Source organism: Spermophilus citellus (genome assembly GCF_964194105.1).
Source record: "Spermophilus citellus genome assembly, chromosome: 3".
Lineage (NCBI taxonomy): Eukaryota > Metazoa > Chordata > Mammalia > Rodentia > Sciuridae > Spermophilus > Spermophilus citellus.
The window spans coordinates 157,762,755-157,772,702 of record NC_138184.1 but is presented as its reverse complement, the minus strand read 5'-3'; the positions used below and the strand labels follow the sequence as shown (position 1 = coordinate 157,772,702).

The 9,948-nt window shown below is 34.9% G+C and overlaps 1 pseudogene across 1 annotated transcript; it reads right to left on the bottom strand.

Moving 5' to 3' along the window:
• Positions 1–8,904: 8,904 nt before the first annotated feature.
• LOC308643455 (transcription initiation factor TFIID subunit 9-like) lies at positions 8,905–9,654 on the bottom strand (annotated as a pseudogene). The gene has a single exon. The product of its transcript is annotated as a transcription initiation factor TFIID subunit 9-like (transcript).
• Between the last annotated feature and the right edge of the window lie 294 nt (positions 9,655–9,948).

Sequence of the window (9,948 nt, the reverse complement as noted above, 5' to 3'; positions counted from 1 at the left end):
ACAGTTCTGTCTGGGAGGTTGATTCTGGTGGGAGCTCAGAAGGTCAGAATGCCAATAGGACTGTGGACAGTGAAGAGGGGTTAGAGGAAAAGGAGGACACTATTAGAATTTGGAGTAGAGGCCATTCATGTTATGTTCTGGCTGAGAAGTTGTCTGCATTTTGCCTGTGTCCTGAGACTTTCTGTGAGGTTGATTTTAAAAGTGATGGACTTCTTAATCTGGTGGAAATAAAATATTTCACAACTCAGATTTTGACCTTCAGGTATTAGCACCATATACTGAAAAGTTTTCACATCTTGTAAGTGATGAGAAAACATCAAAATCATCTATATGTTGCCTTATTTTAGTTTTTAACTCAGTTATGATCAAAATACATTTGGGGTTAGATAGTGCATAATGATAAGACAGAAAAAGGTTTGCTACTGTCACATCTCTTCTCATGTCACTTTTCTACCCTAAATGACCTGAAAATTTCACCTTGATCTTCTTTAGTCTTCTATTTCAATAAAGTCTTTCTTCTGAAAAAAGTAATAAAAAGATTTGTGTTCAGTAGTTTACAACATTATATTAAACATTGAGTAATCAGTATTATTCACCAGTGTCAATCTTTGTGGCTGTCTTTTCTCTCTTTAAACTGTCATTATCTGCCCCTCTCTTTAGCTTATTTAAATACTTTGAATTTTTGTTTGTTAGTTTGTGGTTGCTGTAGTTATTGTCATCTGTGTATTTTCATTTTGCTAATGTTCTCTGCCACTTTGTCCTTAATAGGGAGAAAGGTAAAATTATGCTCAGTAGGCACCAGCTGTCAAAGAACTATGAGTCATAAAATGAAGGTGATCTTTGATGCCACCTCAAGTCTATATTTGTGAAGAGTTTGTGAATTATTTTGGATATTATGTGTTTCTATTCTGTGTTTTCCACTTAATTATTATTTGTAGGTTCTATTTATCCTTTGGATTTCTCTATTTCTTGAATTGTTGTCATCATATTATCCTTTGCTTATTTTAACAGTTTCCTTAATTATAAAATACATTTATCATGTGTACTCTAAAACTACTTTTAGTAGTTTTTGCTAAATCCAAGATCTGAGCCCCCTAAAAATTAGTTTATACTGGCTGATTTTGTCAAATAAGTATTTTTCAACATTACCCATAAGATTTTGTTGAAAGCTGGACACTTTTTATGTAGTATGTTATAGCAACTTAGGATTTTGATTTTTTTAAAAAATATATTTGATTATTTATTTTGTAACTTGCCTGTATTTAAACTGTGGAATCCATCTTGCCACAGTATAGCAGCTTTTGTTGTCTCTTTAATTATTTTTCTTCTCCTCCTCCTCTTTCATTTTTTTTGCAGTGCTGGGAACCAAACCCAGGCCTCCAGCATGCAAGACAAGTTCCCTCCCCCTTATCTGAACCCCCGGCCCTTCTTTTCTAAGCCCAGCTTTATTAGAGTCACTTCTTTGTTGCACAGATTAGTTATCGTCCAATTCTTTGGGAAAGTATTGTGCTCACATACTTTGAAACTGTGAAGCTTCTGCCCTTGATAATATACTTGTGTGTATGTAGAAGAGCATGTTAACAACTCAAGTACTTCTTAATCTATCTCACCTTTTACTTTCTGCCAGGCTCCTGGATCTCCCTTGCAAGGATGTGGTTTCTGAGTCAGCCAGAAATGTGTGTCTATCTACTCTTTCTATGGCTCTCTTATTTACAGGACCTGTCTGATAAAGTTCTGGATCATCCATGTGTATTCCAGCTAGGACTATACCCTCACGGGAACAAAACTGCAGGTTTGCCTTTTGTTTCCTACTGACCATGTTACATTCACTGATAACACTCTTGCCACTCTCTGCCAGCAACATTTTCCCAGACAGTTCTGTGTAGGTGAAACTACTGAGCTGGTTGAACTGGGGTATTGTGTCAGGGGAAGGAGGATGGGACCAAGGATACCATTGTTATTACCCAGAAATCTAGTGGCTTTCCATGTGTAATCACCTCTCAATATAGACTTTGTAATTGGTCAAACTTTAAAGCCCTGAAATGGATGTGTCTTACTTTTTTCCTTTTTCACCTATTTTAGGGGAGAAGATATCCTGACTTTTTTACATTGACATTGATGAAATTCAATATTTTTTTAAAGAACCATTTATTATGAAATAATTTTAGATTTATGGAGAGTTGTAAAGATAGCATAGAGTTCCTGTCCTTTCCCCTCTTTTCCCCTTAACATTAACATTTTATTTAACCATGGAATTAAGAAATTAATATTCATACAATCTTTAGGTTTTATTTGGATTTCAACTATTTTCTATCAATTTCCTTTTCCAATTCCAGGACTGAATACAGAGTACCATGTTTTATTTTGTTGCCATGGTACCTTGGTTGCTAATATATGATAGGACCTCAGTCATGAAAGACCTTGACAGTTTTGAAAGGCACAGGTCAGGTGTTTTGCACAATGTGTCCTAATTTGTGTTTTCTTATGGCTAGACTGGGATTTCAGTATTGAGGAGGACTATTACAGAGGCAAAGTACCCATTTTTTCCCATAATAATGGAGTTTATGATATTCATGTGGCTTATTACCAGTGATGATAACTCTGATCATTTGATTACATGGCTGTGTCTGCCATGTAACCTCCCATCTCTCTTTCTCCATGCTTAATCATTACAATTGAGCCACTAATCCAGCTCACACTTAGGGAAGAGACATACCAAAGTTTGGAGATATGCTAAAGCCACAAAATAACAAAAAATTTGTAAAATATAATTCGAGGCTATACAAATGTTCTACTTCTCTTTAAAGTTTTACTCACTAATTTTAGCATTTGTCAGTGAAGGCTGGAAGCAGTGATTGTTACTGTGATGTTTATGGCGATTTAAAAAAATACTAGTTATGTCTACATTTATTAATTAAAATTCTGTGGGAGAGATGTACCTTTATTTATAGGGGCATTTCTTTCATCTCGTTGATTTCACACACTATTCTCCATATTCACGATGAATCGTGCAACTCTGTGGTTTAAATGTGTCATTGGAAGAGTCTGAAATACCTTTTCCTCCCTTGATAGCAAACTTCTTTTCCTTTAGGAATCAATGAAATGCTCCTAGAACCAAGGGTGTGTGCTCTTGATCACTACATTATTTTACTTCTCAGTGCGTAGACTCACTTAGTTTATCTCTAACTTGAAATTCTTAGGTTTTTTCCTCCTTAAAAAAGTGCTTATATTTTATCCATCAAAATGTATATTGATGTCCTAATTCCCAGTGTTTCAGACTGTGACCTTATTTGTGAGTGGTGTCACTGCACATGCAGTTGGTTAAGATGAAGTCGTACTGGATAGGGCAGACTTACAATCCACTATGATTTGTGTCTTTAGAAGAAGCAAAGAGACACACTAGGGGAACGCGCCGTGTGACAGCAGAGGCAGAGATTGGGGTGATGCAGATGAAGGCCAAAGAGCACCAAGGAATCCCAAAGGGCAAGGGAGGGACCTCCCCACAAGTTTAGAAGATACAAGGCCCTGCTGACACCTTGCTTTTGAACGCTTACTTTTTAGAACTGTGACAGTATATTTGTCATTGTAAGCCATCTGCTTTGTGGTACTTTGCTACAGCAGGCCTAGAAAACTAATATACTCTACCAAACAGGACAGTTTGGAGCAAAATGTGAAAAATTAAGTTAAGTTTGTCTCAGACTCAGAGTATATAATTCTAAATTTAAAATTTGTTGAATGTCTTTTTAAAATTTTAGGAATGGAGAGAAATTCTGGCTTTTTTTGGCATAGAATTTTATTTAAAAGATTAGTTACTAAATCCAGAAGATCTGAAATAAATTCATGTAATCTGTCAGTGAGAACACATGCCATTCTAAAAAATATATAGAGTGTAGACTTGTGGTAAAGAGAGATTTCCTAATATGGGCTTTAAATTACAGTTCAGATGAAAGGTAACTTCCTCTTGACATTACTGTGAAGTAAGAAATTTAACTTGGAAGTGAAATAGCTAGTCCATGTGCCTTTAACAACAGAAAGGTCATTCATAGAAACTAGCTTGTTTTAATATTTCCACAAAAGAAACGATAAAAGTGCATATTTTCAAAGATGAATTTAGAAATCATTCTATTACTGATTCTAATCACTGAGCACCTATAGTACTAAATTATCTGTTCTTTAATTTAACCAGCATTTATTGATTATCTAGCATGTGACAGGCACTGAGCAAGAAATGGTACACATAAATGTCAATAAAACAATCTCATATCTTTTCTTTAATAATTAAAAGGCAATTCAAAGGGAGAAAAACAAAATAAAAATAACAGCAGTCATTAACGTTTACCATAATGTGATTTTTCTGGTTGAATTATAACTGGTTGAATCACACAGCTAAAAACAAAATAAACAAAAAGACCCTTTGCATTTCAGCAAATCCCGCCAAAGTTTATGCTGAATAAGGGGAATTTAAACAAAAATAAGGATGATTTGTATTTCAACAATTATTTTGGATTCATTTTAGATCAGATAATTCAGAAGTAAAAAATATATTATTTAAGTACACTTTTAAGTATACTGTCTTTACTGATATGAAATGCATAAGGAAAAAAATATATATATATTTGTGGTGCTGGGATTGAACCCATGGCCTTGTGCTTGTGAGGCAAGCACTCTACCAACTGAGCTACATCCCCAGCCCCAAATTTTTCAATTAGTGCACAATTTACTCATATTATTTAGGAAGAAGCCTGATGGGGAAGGTAGTACGCTCTCGGAGAAAAATAAGGCAGGGGAGGCAGATAGAGGATAACTGGGGTTTGATGAAGCTAGGGTCACACATTTAAATGGTGATAGTGACAGTATTTGAACAAAGAGGGAGTAAATAATGCAGAAATTTGGAGGAAGAGTTTTCTAAGAGAAGTGAATAGTAAAGTCCCCAAGTTAGGGCATTTTAGGGGAATGGTAAACAGGCCAGGGATGCTAAGACCCAGTGAGCAAGAGTGAAAGAAATAGGTGAAGTTGGGGAACTAGTGAATGGCTGGATTGTGTAGGACTTTGTTGAGCATCATAGGAACTTCTGTTTTATTCTGAGAAACATGAACTTACTGGAAAATTTGAGGAGAAAAAATAATGTGATTATCATGGAAATGCTAATGCATGAACTACTAGGAAGAAACTGGTTTTCTCTGGGGGGCTTGAAGCCCAAGGAGAGAAAACTAAGGTAGGGAATCTAGTGTTAATTGTACCTCAGTGTAAGCCACTTTGTTTACCTCCTTCGGTATGTTTAGAACCTTTCATGAAATGTACTTTTTTTTCCCTTCTGTCACTAAATCACAGAGCTGGTTTCTGCTGCCCCAACACTATGTTTAAACTTGATTATAAGACACTGGTAGATATGATGGCTGTAATAACATCCTATCACCATTACACATAAAAGCTGATGATAATTACCATCCCATCTTGGCATATGCTGTATCATTTTCTGCAAAACACGTTTCTGTTACTTGCTGCTTTAGGAAACCAAATGTATTGAATTTTGGACATAACCATCAATATATTGTTTTTGAATATTTTATGTAGTAAGATTGGTAAAGAGTCCCTACATTAACTTTCTCAGACCAGTAAGTATACCTAGAAAATATTTTTTCAGAAACTGTTACATTTGATTGTTAATTTCTTTCTTGTTTTCTATCATATGTGAAAAAAATAAATCTAAGTAACCTGTAGTGATCTATATACAAAATAAGGCATTGAGCCTAATGACCTTCTCTTAAAGTTTCAAATGTATAGTTTTGATTGTTGTATTAGATTATACAGTAAAAATGTGACAGAATTTTGAGTACTTGTGAATTCATGTAAAAGACAGTTAATGAAATTCAGAATGAAAATAGGTTACTTGCATAGGCTCCCAGACAAAGCATCTCTGCGCTCAAAAGGATTCTAAACTTTAATTAGCCCAGTCTAAAGTTTTTGTTTGTGTATTTTTTTTTTTGTCAAAGACAAAGGGGAGAAAAAAGTAATCAGAAGACAAATAATTACTTTAAATAACAACCTTTTATGTTCTTAGCTATTTTAAGCATCAGGGGCAAATAATTAGAACTCCAAGATCTATGAAATATAGGTTTTAAAAAGAAAATGAAACTTCTGTTCTTCTTTACCCATGTTAGAAATGAGTGATGCACTAACATTATTTCCCCATGATTGGAAATAGCCTCACAAGTTTTCTTAAGTCACAAAACAGAGCAAACAAAACGCCTCTACCAGCTGTCACTGATTATAGTGACTCTTAGAATTGAACCTTCTCATTATCCTTGACCTAGAGCCTGACTTCTCCACTGACATCATGAACAAGATCACTCTGTACTTCATGGGGCAGTCTAGTTCACTGCAGGATGCCTCCCTGGCCTCTTCCCAGTGGATGCCCATAGCAACTACTCCTCCCATCACTACCTCCAAGAAATGCCAACTAAATATTTTCAGGCCCATCCTTGTTTGAAACCACTCTCCTCAAGATAAACCTGATAAAGAGAAGGCACAGACCAAAATTCTTAAACTTGGTTTTCTAACCAGTTGTTTTCGGTTTTCTTACTTTCGTACTCAGGCATTATCTATCTCACAAATTCTGTCTAGGTGACCCTGATAGGGCACTGAAAAAAGACATTTGGATATTAAAAAAATCACCAATTTAATAAAGGTCTCAGTTGATGACATCTTATTAATGCACATTTTTTTGAATTGGGTAAGGTCATATATTTATCCATGTATCCTTAAGATCTTTCTCTATATAGGTCTATATAAATAGATTTTTCTCTGTTGACTGACTTGAATCTTAACTGAACTCTCATATGCAGTTTTTAAAATTTTGATGCTTTGTAAATAAAAAATAGGGATAGCAATGTTGTATTTTGTCATGCTATTTTCCCTGTTTAAGAGCTTATGTTGCTTTTTAGAAAGCTAATGTCTAATTTAAAAAACTCTATGAACAAGGGTTTAACATAACAATATTTATTCTCTCTTCAGTAAACCTTTGGTTCTCCCCAACATAAAACTTCTTATGCAATCAGTGAAGTTCTGAGCCAAGAACAGAATCATAGTAAGTTGGAAGAAAAATTGAAATTTACTTTTTATTATATTGGTAACCATGGTAATGGAAGACCAATCCAGCACTTTAAAAGTAGCACTTATGAAGGAAATTGGGAGGATTTTTATTTATTGAGAAGCTTGCTAAATATAATATTATTACACTTGGAATAACAATTGCTTTGTTGCTGAACATTTTGGGCTTTAGTAAATTGACTTTTTACTTTTTCACCTTTTTCTCTTTTTCTTTACAAAACTATAGACAGCTGCGAAAGAAAGAAAGAAAGAAAGAAAAGTGAAAGACTTTTAGAGACTACAGTAGTTAAAAAATAGAAATTAAAAATTAATGTTACAGAAATAGAACAAAGAATTTTTAATTTTAATTGTGTTATATTAAACAACACAAGTATAGAGAATTAAATTGCATTTGTTAACAAACTTTCTGGCAATCAAAATATTAACACATAAAATTGTTCTTTAATCTAAAATTATGTAGATCATTAAGCATAACATTCTGAAAATAACTTTCAAGTTATTGAAACTGTATATGGAAATACCTTTTTTTATATTAAATTGTATATTTGTGTAATCCAAACATTGATAAATTTCTCTTGCCTAATAGTACTTCTTAAAATGAAGTATGGAACTAACTTTAAGGGATTTTATGCTTTTATTTACTTCATACACTGTATTCAGAGGGTTTTCTCACTAACTAAGGAAATTTTGGCCCAAGGTCTCCATTCTTCAGATGAGTCTGTATGTTAGTTAGCTTTTTGTTGCTGACAAAATGCCTGACAAGAACAACTTAGGGGCCAAGTTTATTTTGGCTTGCAGTTTCAGAGGTCTCAGTCCATGGTCAGGAGGCTCCATTGCTGTGGGCCTGAGATGAGGCAGAACATCATGGTGGACGGTGGAAGGGGCTGCTCAGTTCATGGCAGCCAGGAAGGAGGGAAAGGTAGAGTGAAAGAAGAAGGAAGAGAGAAAGACAGAACGGGGCAGTAACAAACCCTTCCTGGGCATGCCTCCAGTGACCATTTAGCTATCAATAGATGAATCCATCAAAGGGTCAGAGCACTCACAATCCAGTCATTGCCTAAAAGCCCCACCTCTGAACCTCGTTGCTTTGGGGACCATGCTTTCAACACATGAGCCTTTGGGGGACATTCCAGATCCAAACTAAAACAAAATACAATAATACATTGTTATAAATATTACTTTTATAATATATGCCTTTTAAATAAGCTGGGAAAAGAAAGGAAAGCAAGCATCATCCACAGAATTTGTTAATTTTAACCTTCCTTATTCCTTTCATGTTCTCTTCAGGTTCAACTCTGAACCTCTTTTGTGGGACACTCCAGATCCAAACCATAACAGCTGCCTTCTGTTCCCTTGCCTGGCCTGAAATTCAGGGGTTGATGGATTGAATAGTCAAACCTATAATTCATTGCTTTCAAAAATCTTTCAATTCAAATGTATATGTTGAATATATTTGAATCTGAGATTTGTATCTCCTGAAACTATATTTAAACTGCGATTCTCAATGACTTTCAATTCAATGTCAGAGAAATTATCTTTTTTTCCTTCAATGAACAACTTTACTTTTTACACATAAAGGATAATGAAAAACCATTACTAATCCTACTGAAGAAAATCCAACATTTCAATTGAAAAAAACAGTAACTATGATTTGCTCATTAAATACTATTTAAGAAATTTTCTAAAATATAATTTGAAAACATCCAGCATGTGTCTTTAATTTCAGTATAATGGATTCAAGACTGAGTATACAGGTTACAGGCATCAGAACTAGATAACAAAATTATCATATCATCATATCATATCATCATCATCATCATCATCATCTTCATGTTTTCTTTTCAACTCATTTGAGGTTTCATTGGCAGTATTTTGTGATGATACCATATTGGTAATAAGGATGTGTTTGTATTCAATTAACAATGGATTAATTAGAAAACTCTGAGTTGCTGATGTTGCAGGAATTGAGACTTTACAGCAAGGCATTGTAAATCTGGCTTCTGTACTATAAACCTTTGCCCTGTAAGAGGCACTGGAGTCCCTACTTTAGTTGAAACAGACATGATTTGGGTAGTTTTTGTGCCTAGTGTGGGAGTACTTGATCTGCTAGTAACTGAACCAACACTTAATCATGAAAATGTTATTCTTTCAGTAGAGGTAGATGCCCCCCACTTTTTTTTGGTAAAGTTTTGAGCCTATAATTTAGAGCTATTAAGCAACAACTATTAGGTGGCAATGTAAAACTGAATGGCTTGATAAATAGTAAAGGGGCTTGCTTTCTTTGCCTTGCAATATCTAATAAAAAATATTTGGGGGAAGGAGAGGTAAATGGCTGGTCAGCTGGTCACTGCATTGCCAAGGGCACATCATCTGCATCAACTGTATCCTTCTAAGCATGGCTAGGATTTTAGCATCATCTAAAACTGTGATCACATATTGGAAGGCAAACTTCAACATCTGGTTCATATTCTGAATACCCATATCCTTTAGTATCAGTGCATCTCTTGGCATGCTCCTGGGAGAAGATATCTTGTCGAACTCCATGATATCCCACCACCAAGCTTCTCAAGCTAAATCACCCACATTGATGTATTTCCATCCTGATCTTGATGCAAGTTATTTGCCTAGTGTGGTGTTTCCAACCCCTGGAGTATCAGTGAGCAGAATGTTCAGAAACAACATAGTCCTGCACCTATATGAGTGCCTCAGCTCACTGCTCTGCAGTCCAGAACACTACCAGGAGGAGTCACAATGTCAGAAAACCTCCTTGAGATAATACAGGTATTTTCCTTTCATTTTTAAATTTAAAAAAAAATTGAGCTGCAAAAAGTGAAATGT